The sequence below is a fragment of the Lathyrus oleraceus genome, chromosome 2, assembly GCF_024323335.1.
Source record: "Lathyrus oleraceus cultivar Zhongwan6 chromosome 2, CAAS_Psat_ZW6_1.0, whole genome shotgun sequence".
In the NCBI taxonomy this organism is placed as follows: Eukaryota; Viridiplantae; Streptophyta; class Magnoliopsida; order Fabales; family Fabaceae; genus Lathyrus; species Lathyrus oleraceus.
This window is the reverse complement of record NC_066580.1, coordinates 436,631,537-436,645,974: the sequence shown is the minus strand read 5'-3', so window position 1 is coordinate 436,645,974 and position 14,438 is coordinate 436,631,537. Positions and strand designations below refer to the sequence as shown.

Here is a 14,438-nt window from a genome sequence, read left to right as displayed (position 1 = left end):
AGGATCTACCACTTAGGTGGACCTTCTTCTACTCGCACCCTTTTGTGAACACCTATCGACTCCATCCAAGTAAATAAATTATATTGTGTCATACACTTTACTTTTCTATCTTATGCTCCATACTTTTAAAACTTATAATGTGAGACTTTATCAAATACAATTTATGCTCAGTTGTCACCATTTTATACACCAATACACATATTTTTCATTATCATTAGAATCAAAGAAAATATATAACCAACCATTGGTTTCACTTTGATTAGAATTAAGAAACTCTATATATGACCAACATAATGCACATTGTTAAACAACTAAATTACACAAATATGTTGCACCAAGCATTAGGTGTATTGCGTTATCTTGTTTTTACTTATGCGACCTCTGGTAGATTCTCATAATGCGCCGTGTTAATGTGCTTGGCATTGTCCATTTTCCTATTAGCTCTCAATGTTGATTGCTTCATCAAATCACTTTGCGCATAATATCATGTGTGCCACGTTTAATGTCATTTTCCTTATTTCTTTAAAATATTTTCTCCACTTTTGTGCGCCACACTCGCTCTAGTATGTCACTATAACTCTCACCATGTAAACATTGTATAACTTTTTTTACTAGAGTGATTTTGACTTGATTCAGTCTTTTCACAATACTTTGAATCTTGTCATATTTTTGTTATGTTTCATTCAATGTTTGCTAAACATATAATTGAAATACTAATAATAAACTTTTAAAAGAATATAGTATGACAAAGTTTCCTCGCCCTTCATACCTTTAGAATAACCAATATAAATACATTTCACAACCTTAACATCAAACTTGTCTTACTTGATACATGCAAACGCCAAAACTCCAAAGACCTTGAAAACAAAGTAGTCTACGAGTTTCCCACTCCAAACATACCTATGTGAAAAAAATATTGATTATAGTCATCATTAATATCAAGTTAAGTTATATTTTTTACAAACCATCCACGTGTTCTAAGTGGAGAATACAAAACTGTTATTAAAAAATTTTGATACTAGAAAACCAAAATTTTGAAATTTATGATGCACAATAGTTATTGCAACGAATTATGATGTAGGGTCTACCACTTAGGTGGACCTTCTTCTACTCGCACCCTTTTGTAAACACCTATCGACTCCATCCAAGTAAATAAATTATATTGTGTCATACACTTTACTTTTATATCTTATGCTCCGTACTTTTAAAACCTATAATGTGAGACTTTATCAAACACAATTTATGCTCAGTTGTCAGCATTTTATACACCAACACACATATTTTCGTTATCATTAGTGAACACCTATTGACTCCATCTAAGTAAATAAATTATATTGGGGATTGAACTCGTACCCTATAGCAAATAAAAATAGTTTCCTTCCACTCGGTTAATGATGTTTAGTTGTTAATTTTTGGAATCGAAATTATATAATATATTTATAGTTAAAGCAACATTATTCCTACAACATCATATTTCTATTCACTTCTTAACACCAATTCTCTCGTGATAATTTATAAAATAGCCTTGTAATATTTTGAAGTTAATTATTCTATCCCTTAACAATATTTTTAATCTTATTTTCTTTTTAAACATAAATTTTGATATATTAATATTTTATAGTTCAGTATTTAAATATTTATTATATGCTCATTTTATTTATTATTAAATTTTTGTGAAAAATATAACATGTTATTTTAAGTCGTTTGATATATTATTATTTTTATATAGAAAAATATATTGTTTATTTTTAATCTATAATAATACTACAATTTTATCACTATGGTAATCTCCTGGATATTCTCAACACAGAAGTTAATACAACAACCCTTCATACTCTTACATAGTTCTATGACTCTCTGTTGAGGTGCTTTACTTTCCAAAATTATCAGTTGGCTCCAACTCAGGAGGAATATTCACATATCTTGAGGGTTGAAATTCAGAATCATGTTCCTTTTGTCAGTACAATGGAGTTTCTTAAGTATCATCATCTAGCTAAAGTCATTCATTTGGAGAAGAAATAAGTGGAACTAAACCTCAAACTCAAGGGTGAAACTCATGGTTTTACTCTGAAGTTTCTGGTAGACAGACCACTACCTTTGCTGATGCTAGAAGTTGGAGTGCTTTCAATGATATTCTTGCCTTGCTCGTATATGGGATTGTATTGTTCCCTAACATGGAAGATTTTGTGGATTTGACCTCTATTCACATCTTTATGACCAAGAATCATGTTCCGACTTTTCTTGCTGATACTTACTATTCCATTCATGCGAGGAATCAGAAGAAGAAGAAGGGAACCATTGTGTGATGTGTTCCTATGTTGTAGAGATGGTTCATGTCTCATCTACCAAGCAATGGTCCTTTTGTTGACAATAAGGGCAATCTTAAATGGTCTTAGAGGATCATTCATGTCTTTGATAACTGAAGATATCTCATGGTACTCTCAAAGTTATGACGATGTCAAGATCATTATTAATTGTGGTATTTTCCCTAATGTGCCTCTCTTAGGTACAAAAGGTGGAATTAACTACAATCCAAGATTGGCATTGCAACAGTTGAGCTACCCGATGTTAGATAAAGCAAACTCCGAGCAGTTGGAGGATTTTGTCTTGTGTGAAGGGGTTGACAATGTAGAGTTTCAGAAAAGGATTATTTGAGCTTAGGGAGAGATTTGCCGCCAAGGAAAGGCTGAACTGGGAAAGAATAATTGTATAGCAAAGGAAGCCTACACACAGTGGGTCAAGGAGAGGGTCAAAGAAGTTTTGTTTCCATTTCTACCTGAGCCTTCTATGAACATCAAACCTGTTGAGCTTGTTGTTGTTCCTATCTCCGAGATTGAAAAATTCAAGGAGGTTATCAAGGTGTTGGAAAAGGAGAATGATGATCTCTAATCTAACATTGGTAAACTCACTTTGGATAGGGAAAACTTGAAGCTCAACCTTAATTAGAAGAGGGAACGAGCACTCAAGGCAACTAATAAGGTTCAAGAAGAACAATACAAGATGAGGAAAGTAAGTGAAGCTTTTAAGGGAACTTATGACAACCTTTATGCCAAGAAGAAGCAACTTGCCGAAGCTCAGTACAAAGCCAACAAGATAGAGATAAACTGCAAAAATCGGCTCAGAAAGCTTCAAGACCGATTGGATAGTTGCAAGAAAGAGTTGAAAGAAGAACAGGGTCGTGTCAAGTAGCTAGAAGTTTCTCTTTCTCAATGTCAGAATGAATTTGGCAAGAGGTTTGAAGAAATCCGAGAGTTGAAGAGTCACGCACACAAGAATATTGAAGATACCAACATTCTCAACCAAGAGGTCACTCATTGGGAGAGACACAACCGTCATCTTCAAGTTCTTTTGGATCAGAAGGAATCCTTCCTGGAAGATTTGTTGAATGGGCCTAATCATACATTGTTGCATAACCTTATCAATGATGCACAATACTAGAATGGCAGACATGCACGTCTAGCTCAGTTTGTTGTTCACTCACTTGAAGATATACTCGAGCTGTTGAAGGAGGCCTATGATGTTATGTTTCCTTACAACACTCCATTGGTTGTATTTCATTTTATTTTTGTCTGTAGAGTTGTATTTGAGAGGTTTCAGGTTGATCACGTTGTAGATCATTTAGCAGACTGTTGAGTTGTATTTGTATTATTTATTCTTCCATATCGAATAAAATGAGTATTTCCCTTTATTTGGGCACTATCTTCTATCTTTTTTTTATGCTCTATGATTACTCGTAATAATAGATAAGTCATGTGATTCCTTAGAAATCATAAAATAATAATAATAATAAAACTTTTTGCATGCATCATCATCATTCACGCATCATTTTGCATTTAATAAAGACAAGACCAATGAACTCATTGTTATTTGGCCTTCAGTCAGAAGAACTACTGTCGTCAAGCTGACTTTCCGGCATCCGTACAACACCAACACTAATTAGAAGATAATCATGGATTAATTGGAAGGAAATCAAGCTACTATAAGGGAGGATATGATTACTATGAGGATCTAAATGTGTCAGCTGATGGAAGCAATGCAAGTTATAGCCAGGGGCCAGGAAGAGATCCGTCAAGATAATCTGAGAGTCGATTATAATAATCTTGTTGTGACAATTCCAATGAATCCATTGGGGGGTAACAATGCTCTAGTTGTAACTCAACCACCTCCCGAGGGTGGTCCCTTTAACCAGAATGTTTGTCATACTTTCAACATCCCTATCCATGGGGGAGCCCACACTGAGATAGATGATCATCAAGATGCCTTTTTCATTCCTAAAGATGATTCAGTCAATGATGCCTATGGGTCCTCACCTGCTAAAGTGGAGAAGAAGTTATGTGTTCTAGAAGAGAAAATGAAAGCTACTAAAGGTTTTGGTGCCTTCGGTTTGGATGCTGCAGATATGTGTTTGGTACCCGATGTGAAGATTCCTGCCAAATTCAAGATCCCAGATTTTGAGAAATACAAGGGGGTCAGCTGCCCAATGACCCACGTTCGATCTTATTGCAAAAAGATGGCCACGCAATCTGACGGTGAAAAGTTATTAATTCATTTTTCTAAGACAGCCTTAATGGGGCTTCCCTCGAATGGTATATGCAGTTGGAACGTACGCAAATACGCATTTAGAGGGAGCTAACTGAAGCCTTCCTGAAACATTATCAGTACAATACAACTATGGCTCCAAGCAAGACTTGCCTTTAGAGTCTTACTCAGAAGTTAGAGGAATCATTCAAAGAATATGCCTAACGGTGGAGAGATCTGGATGCCAGAGTTCAACCTCCTCTTTTGGAGAGATAACTGGTAGACATGTTTATGAGTACCCTTCAAGGGCCTTATTTGGACAGAATGGTGGGGAGTTCATCTTTGGGGTTTTATGATTTGGTAGTCGCTGGTGAAAGAATTGAGAATTGTTTCAAAAGTGGGAAAATTCAAATTCATGTTGTTGTGTCAAATGGGGCAAAGAAGCCTTATGCTGGGTTCACTAAAAAGAAAGAAGGGGAGGCGAATGCTGCCTCAACCTCTAAAGAAAAGGGCAACGCTTATATGGTGCCTTATTATCTGGTTGCAGAGGTGACTCCTAGTCCGTATCAGCAACAAGTTTTTGTGATTCCTGTTGGACAACAACCTATGCCATATCACCCACATATGTAGTATCAACAAACATATGCTCCTCAATGTCAGAACTACTATCAGCCAAACCAACAAAGGCAGAGAAAGCTTGAAATAAAATTTGATCTTATCCATATGCCATATAGTCAATTACTTGCTCATCTACTCTGAGGCTCATTGATCTAACTGAGGGAATTGGTACCTCCTCCAACCATTCTTCCTCCTAGTTACGATGCCAATGCAAGATGTGGATTCCACTCTGGTGCTCCCGGGCACACTATTGAAAACTGCAAAGCTATGAAGCACAAGATACATGATCTAATTAGTTCTAAGGTTATTTTGTTCACACATAATGGTCCTAATGTCAATGACAATCATATGCCTCCTCATGTCAGCCATTATGTGAGTATGTTGGAAGAGTCTGGAGAACGTAGCTTGGTGTAAAGAGTTGATGAGATGAAGACCTCCTTGACTTTGGTTAAAGAGAAGTTATTGTTGAATGATGTGTTTCTGGGTTGCCCGCCTGATTGCGAACAATGTTTGTTGAACCCTCAAAAGTATGAAGAGTTGAGATGGGGTATTCAACAATTGATTAACCAAGGGACTTTTGTGGTGGAGAAGGTTTATGATGAAGATCACATGGCTACTTTAAAGATTCCTTACAATCCTTTTCAAATACCAGTATCATCCAGTCCAATATTACTTGACACATTTATTAAAAATAAAATTAAGATGATAAATATTCATTTTCAATATGTTTTAGTAAATTATTACTTAAATATAAGAGAGAGAGAGAGAGAGAGAGAGAGAGAGAGAGAGTGAGAGAGAGTATTATGTTTCACATTTTTTAATGTTGATTACTCAAATTTAAATATTAATTTACTAAAACATGTTGAAAGTGAATATTATTACTTAAATATAAGAGAGAGAGAGAGAGAGAGAGAGAGAGAGAGAGAGGGAGATTATTATGTTTCACCTTTTTTAATGTTGATTACTCAAATTTAAATAATAATTTACTAAAACATGTTGAAAGTGAATATTTATCATATTAATTTTATTTTTAATAAATGTGTCCAAGTAATGTTTTTTTAATAGGACATATGTGAAAAACATCATAAAAGGTATACACACGTTAGCGCAATAAAAAAAGCGGACAAACGGGCATCGAAGTGCCCGTCTGAACGCTAGTAAAAGCATAAAAGAAAAGATTAAGTATAACTTACTTTTATGTCGAAGCAAGTTTCAACATTCTTCCGTCTCAAGTCCTTACATAATTGGAAGATTTCACTGTGTTCTAGTTTGGGTGTATATTAAAGCAAAAGAAAATTATATTTAGTTATGATATAAAGAATAAAATATAATCTTGGTATGTCATGTAACCAAAATGGGAATCAATGTGTGAGCCATTTTTTTAATGTACTTAATAAAGACATGCGGGTGTGATAAAAGAATTTTTTTGAAGACTACATTTTTTGTGTAGTCACATCTTCTCCTTTCAAATTTCTTTCCCTAGTTAAAACTCTTGTCGTAGTCTGTGAAACACCCCTGGATAAAGCCACATATAATTGCCCATGAGTAAAAACATGTCATGGAAGATATATTCCAACATTTGGAATGGTTTGTCCTTGTGATTTATTTATTGTAATTGCAAAACTTAGTCGCACAGGAAATTACTTTCTACTAAGGACAAAAGGCAACTCATCACTTGCAGATGTTTTTATTTTAATTACGGGCAAAAAAGCTCATTTTCCTGCGTTATTTTCTGTCAAGATTTTCACATCCAACATATTCATAAATAAACCATGACACAATAACCGCGTCCCATTACACAATCCATATCTAGGATCTAGATTTCGTAACAACATCAATGGTGCATCTTTTTTATCTTTAGAATATGTGATGGCAAACTACCTTGTGTAATTGAGTTTAAGAATTCTTGCTGGTATAAATTATGATTATCCCCTTCAACCTCGTCAAACAACAACAAATTATGTTCTTCTCCTGGAAACTGGTCGATAATCATATCATTAAATTTTTAGACATCATCATTTGTTGGTGTCAAAATAGCTCTTTGTACCATATATGGGGCATCCAACCATGCAATTCTAAATCAGGAAAATATGTTGGATAAGTACTTGTATGGAATATTCACCTTCCCATGGGATTACAATATGTGAAGGTAACTTTACCATGTCATCTGGTTTGGTAGGTTCAACACCATCACTAATGCGAATAAGAAATTCTACAAACTATTAATCATGCAATGATCGCATATTTTGACGCAAACGCAAAATCTTGGTTTGATCCCATAAATGAGACTGAACAATACACGCTGAAATCATTTGTGCCTTAGTACCTTTTCTTACAACAGAAAGAACTTGACGAAAATCTCCTCCCATTATCAGAACTTTTCCACCAAATGGACATTGTTGCTACAAATGTCTTGTAATGATCGATTTAAGACTTCTAAACAAATTTTGTTTGTCATTGGTGCTTTATCCCAAATTATTGCGGCATCAACTCTATTGAGATTTGCAAGATCTTTTTGCTTTTGAATACCACAAATGGAACTCGGTTGTATATCAATAGGTATCTTAAATCGAGAGTGTGTAGTCCTACCACCGGGTAACAATGATGCAACTATACCAGATGATGCAGTTGCCAAGATGATTTCTCCTAGACTTCTTAAACTTGCCATTAATGTTCGATAAAAGAATGTGGGTATGAAATTGGTAAAATAAAATAAAATGACATAAGAATATTTTAAGATGCCTCAATTCTAATATTTTAATATTGCATGATTTTAAATTTTATGTCACTTGAGTAAAAGCTACATTTATTTGACACAAAATGTTTTTGAACATACCTTGAGGACGACATGATGATGCACCATTTTCTCTGGCATCCATGTTAACATATGATATTAATGCATCCTCCAAAGCTTCACCAACATCCATATCATCTGATACAAAAATAATATATATATATATATATATATATATATATATATATATATATATATATATATATATATATATATATATATATATATATATATATATATATATATATATAGATATATATATATATATATATATATACACACACACACACACACACACACACATGTGTAAAAATTACTAATCGCATACTTAGAATAATATCCCTTATACTTGTATCAGATTGACTCATGTTGTTTAGTTGATTAAGTGATATGCAATTATGATCTGCGGGTTTAAATATATATAAAATGAGATATGACGAATAAAGAAAATTATACAATGTAATATATAATGTCTATATTGATTTTCACCAACCAAGTGTAACATCATTAATATGTGTAATTCTACTTGGGTCGGCTTCACTGTCATGAGTTCCTTGAAAGTGTGATCTTGGAAAAGTCATATTTGTAAAATTTTGAAATGGAACTCTCGACTGACTGTTTATAGTGCGAGATGTTTGAGCTTGTTTCTCTTACTCTTTCCGCCGCCTATAATTTTCACGTCGTCTCGACAAATGGTGTTCTCTTTGCTCGTTGCTCATATTTTGTCTCCTCTTCCTTTCATTTTCAGCCTTTCTTGCACTTTGTTGTTGACTTGATATTTGACGAGTATTATTTTCCATTTTATTAATGTATTTGCCAAACACGTATGTAATTTATAAGCAACATAATTTCATTAATTATGTTGAAAAATAGTAGTAAATATAGATTTGCTTAAAAATAAATATATCTTTTTAAAAAAAGTTACTCCAAAAATGATATTTGTAAAATATATGTTAAAAATATAAATCTAAACTAAAAAAATGAAAAATACGAAGAGGAAATTATGCAAAATAAATTAAAAATGGATAATCAATAAAAAGAAACATGTTGGAAAAATAAATAAAAATATTTCATATTAACTAAGCATTGAAATGTAAAATGGTGTGAGAAATTGAGTCAGTACTACTTGAATACATTCTCATTTTCAGTCGCAAGTAATAAAAACCGATGAGCAATGAAGAACCATATCATATCAAAGAAAGCATCATCGCAATTTTCCAAAATAGTAAATTCTATTGATGTAACAAACAACGTACAAATGCGATGCAATATTCTTTTCATACATTGTTCAAATTGTATGGAGAATTGAAATATGTACAAAGTATTGAAACATGATCTATAATGGCGGAAAAACATCAAACAATGATGTAAAGAGTAAAACAAAATGTATGTACATGTAATCTTCAAGCCGAAGATATCAAAATAACGTAATCCGAGAACTATACCGATTCCTCTACATAAACAATTGATCGAAAACCGATATATCATCAAAAGATGATCTGACATAAATTTTGTTCTTCAATCACTGGCAATTGGGAACTATACTGAATCCGCTGCAGAAACAATTGATCGAAAACTGATATATCATCAGAAAATGATTTGACATAAATTTTCTTCTTCAATCACTACATATCATAAACTAAATAAAATTAATTATGCGCGTTATAAGTTATCAAAATAAAAGCAGTAATTTATCAGACAAATTCATGCAAACAAATTGTTAAAGAAATAATTCAAAAAGAAAATAGTGACAAAAATTGGAGAGAAAAAAAAGAAAGAAAAAAATACCATTATACTTTGTCTGTCCCTCCCTTATTGTCTTTGATTTTTTCTATTTACTATTATACTTTTTATGAATTATGAATTTATGATATACGATGTCTTGTTGTGGTATGCAGTTACCATTTAGTAAAACTGTAATTCACAATAACATTTGGCAACCGTTTTGTATTATTTTTTATTTGGTAACTAATTTTTTTTTTGTATTTTTTTTTAATTTTAATAATTGATAGTAATTGTAACAATTGACAAAGGATAAAATAGGAAGAAAAAATGCTAACCCATTTTCGCCTATTCCCTTTATATATACTAGCGTTCAGACAGGCATTCCCGTGTCCGTCTGCCCGCATTTTTTAATGCGCACAACAGAGAAAAATAAATGTCTGTTTTTCTTTTTATGAGATTTCTATTGTACGTCGCATTAAAAATAATATTATTACACTTTGAAAATAGTAAACAAAGATATTCAAAATTATATTGAAACATGCAAAGTATTATTGATATTATGTAATCAATGGCGTTCTTTAAGAGGAATGTTGAACATGAAATCTGTATTCGAAGTATTTTCTTTTTTCCTGCAATTGTTTTTTATAGTAAAGAAAAAATATAAGACTCTTAAATTAGAATTTTTTTTAGATAAAAAGATAGTAAAATTAATAGTAAGTAGTGTAATATAGTTTTTTTTACCTTGTAAAGATTCGAATCAATTCTTCATACATCCCTTTGTCAATGCGCTCTTGAGATTTAAAAAACTATAAATACATGACGAAATGTCATATCATCAAAGAAATACATTCAAAAATTTGACTTGTTTGAATACAATATGGTCTATTGTGACACAAATAAATGTATACCTGGAGAATGGAGATACTTTGTTTTAGTCTATATTTGGTAGAACAACAACTATGACTTATTTCTGAATTACCTGGATTTCTGGTAAAAAAGGAAAACAATGGACTTAGTAAATATATATGGTTTTATTTACATAAACCACTAATAGAAGTTAAATTCATGCATTCAAAAATATTATAGTAAAAATATTCATAAATGAATAAAATAAAAATTTCTCCATCCTTTGAGATATTATTTCTCTTTTCACCATTTTCCAAAGTTGTGTTTTATCTAATATCGCTGTGGAGCTCCAACCGACATAGTAAATTTTTAGACGTTTGACCTGTTTCAATAAGGATGATAAAAATATTATTGAAAGAGTGGTGAAAATGCAAGAAACGGTTTTTTATACGTATTGCGAAAAATATAAATACACCTTATTGTCGAGTTTGCCTATGGATGAAATTGTTTGTTCATCCTTCCATGTGTTCCATTTATCTTCAAAGTCTCCTATCTAAATTATTGCATAAGAATAGTGAGAATAAGTATGACCCATTTGTCTAACATCTATAACTATATATAAAAGGGGATACAACTATAAGTATTACCCAATTGATATCTAATAACATCTATAACTATTTATAAAGGAGATAGGGGATTTTGGAGTGGCTTATTTTCATTTCTTAATTGCCCTCGACTTCTATTTATAATTAACTAGTTTATTTTTTTGAATTTGATAATTACCTTTGTATTTGATAACCACCTTTTATTTTACCATTCTTATCCTTACCAAATAATTGTTATTACAAGTTGGTCTTTAGTCTTTTTGTGTATAACTGTAAATGCAGTTTCTCAAACTACATCCCCTTGACTTCCTCTCTCTTGATTTTCTTCTCACTCACTTCTCACTTTCCACTGGATGTACGGTTTCTCAACAGAAAAATGCAATTGGCAAAAACAAAGAAACTGCATGCTATGATGAAAGACATTAGATTGGAAAAAGTAGAGAGGATACATTTCAGATTTTTTTGATAAGAAAAGCACATGCATGTTATGAAAATGAATTATTATTTTAAGAAAGAAAACAATTGTGCATCCTAATTTCTGAGATTAAATAACAAAAATGTATTGGGATTCTCCCCTGAATGTATTAGGACATGCAACTTCACTAGGTACCATGAATGGTTTCATAATCCTATTAAGAAAGTATGGAACACCAATTATTTTGTCTTTAGGTATCCAGATCTTCTTGGATCCTTTAGTGTTAGTCCTATAGGGTTTCTTGTCCATCAATGTTTGAAACTTACAAGTTTTTAACATTGATCAATATGTGTGTATCATGCCCTATTTTTTAAGCAACATGAACATACCACATAGATTGGTGCTTATGGAGTGTGAACTTTAATAATAGGTTCATTCTTTGTACACAAATGACTATTCTTTTGTTTTCACCAACACCATAGGTCATTAAAGCTATATTTGTTGGACATGTATCTCCAAACACAAAAGGGATCATGAATTGCGTGGGTCTAAAAAACGATGTTCAATTGTAAAAATCTTGATATATAAAAATGTTTAAATTACTTTTTTTTTTTTAAAAATCAAAATAAATAAAAGAAAGAAACTCAAAGAGACGAAGAGATGAAAATACAACAAAAGAAAATAAATAACTGAAATGTAAAAAAATATAGAAATAGAGAAATGCACCATCGATTTATACATGTTCAACCTAATCATTTGGCGTACTCCTGTCCCCAAGAATTTATTCTTGAGAGTTTCCACTATATGAGATGTGAATTTTTTATAGGTTATACCCACAAACCTTCTTACAACCAAATAAAAGAATTTACACTGACTAATTCATTTAAAAAATAATTATTATTTTTATTTAAAAAAATAAAAATGACATTCATTTAAAAAAAATAATATGATATAAATAAAGAAAAGCAATTTAAAATTAAATTAAAAAATTAGAATTAGTTTTCTTAATAAATAAATAAATACACTATGAAGTATTTATTTATTATATTATATAATAAAAATTAGCTTCCAAACGTGTCACAATTGATATTATTAGAGTGCATAGTTAGTTACGTGGCAACAAGTCGAGGAACTAAAATAAAACACTTTACCAAAACAATAATTAAAGGGAAAAAAGTTTGTCTTCCAAATGGGTTGTTACTGTTTCCATTTCCACTTGCAAAGCTTTGTAAACCGCATCAACACCAATGAGAAGCTTCCATGGATGTTCTCTCTGTGAAGCAAGCAAGGTATGAACAATATCATTCATTCCTATCTCAACTTATTTCATAAATATAGTCATTTGCAAATGATGTTTTGCTTCTGCTGTTGCAAAAAAGGGTTTTGAATCTGTAGGAACTTGGCATGTAAAATTGCTTCTCATCATCATTATCTCATTCTATTAGTATGTATCCAAGAGCAAAACACTTGATTAAATCCAAATGATTGATAAAAAAGTTACTACATTCATATGTATCAAATGCCTTTTTAATGTTAATTTTAAGGGATATAGGTTTCTAGTTTTCAATGATATATAAGCACCACCAGGCTAGAATTCAGGTTTGGAAAGTTCCTTTAGTTGTAGTATGAGAAATCTCTTGTTTGGCATTAACTCAGATTGTATACTCCATCCTTGCCTATCATCTTTCATTGCTTTAATTCTTCACCTTCTCTTGCAATCAAGAGTACTATCTTCTACAGGATTCTTTTGTATGCTATAGGCTCTAACCATAGGATTCTTTTGTATGCTATAGCCTCTAACCATAGGATTCTTTTGTATGCTATAGGCTCTAACCATAGGATTCTTTTGTATGCTATAGACTCTAACCATAGCTTAATACAACTCCTAGATTGGGAGGGTCAAGTGAGTGGGTATCAGATTTGAACTCCCACATTCTCTACTTCATAAAATAAACTATGCTGCTTACGTATAAAATGAAAGGACCTCTGGCTGCTAACAATTATGGAGCCGTGTGATGATGACATAGCGAACTATTCTTTCGCCTTTTACTAAAGAATACCGTGTTAGCGTCACAATTAGCGGCATACGCTAGTTTTTGGAAGAGTCCTCTATATTGAGGGCTCTGCAATTTTAGTTCAATTTTCTCTCTCTATACTATTTATTATTCTGAATGGAAATGAATACTGATTCTTTAACAGCTGAATTATAATGTTTCTGTTTCCTTGTTGCATTAGAAGAAGCACATGTTGGTTTTTGGGCTTGCCGGCGGCCGGTATGGTGGAAATTTGGCTCTCCGCCATCCTAGAAGTGAGAACACAAGATTGAGAACTTTTTTATGATGGCCTTTGAAAATCCTTTCCTGTGATTGGATAAAACGTTTGAAATCTTGAAATGTTCAGCAGTCGCTCAGTTTGTATACTCCTATGTGCTTAACCATTCTTGCAGGGTGTATGTATTTTTCTTTGAAAAGGTTAAATGGATCACCTTGTTGTTCAATAAAGAGTACAGTTTGTTTTATCTTTCATTGGAATTTGCAGGGTGTATGTAGTTTTTGGAAGAGTCCTCTTAATTGAGGGTTCTGCAATTTAGTTCAAGGTTATCAATTTTTGTTTAAGATTCTCCAGCTAAGTGTATGTTTATCAATTTATTTTCATTGTTGTTACCAACTCCGATTTTGGTTTGTGCTAAGTGTATGTTTATCAATTTATTTTCATTATTGTTTTTGGTTTGTGCTTAGTTTTCAAGAAACTTTTATTCGAATATTTCACAAGCCACAGTATCATTCAATGTGCATTACAAGGAGTTCTATGAAACCAGATGTCATATTGGGAGTTTTTGCTCCAAATACCCCATATTCCAAAAAAAATTCCTGAAATGCCCTGATTTGGAAAAAAATTCCCAGATTGCCCCCTTTTT

The 14,438-nt window shown here is 32.2% G+C and overlaps 2 long non-coding RNA genes and 1 other non-coding gene across 13 annotated transcripts in view; all 3 read left to right on the top strand.

The window, feature by feature from the left end:
* Nucleotides 1–14,438, top strand: part of LOC127120074 (uncharacterized) — a 124,135-nt gene that overhangs the window by 47,365 nt on the left and 62,332 nt on the right. The gene's annotated exons all lie outside the window — the stretch shown is intronic.
* On the top strand, nt 12,641–14,136 carry LOC127120075 (uncharacterized). Its single transcript, XR_007803070.1, has 2 exons — nt 12,641–12,810; nt 13,757–14,136. It is a non-coding gene; the product is annotated as an uncharacterized LOC127120075 (long non-coding RNA).
* Nucleotides 13,528–13,644, top strand: LOC127124591 (U5 spliceosomal RNA). Its single transcript, XR_007804064.1, has one exon. It is a non-coding gene; the product is annotated as a U5 spliceosomal RNA (small nuclear RNA).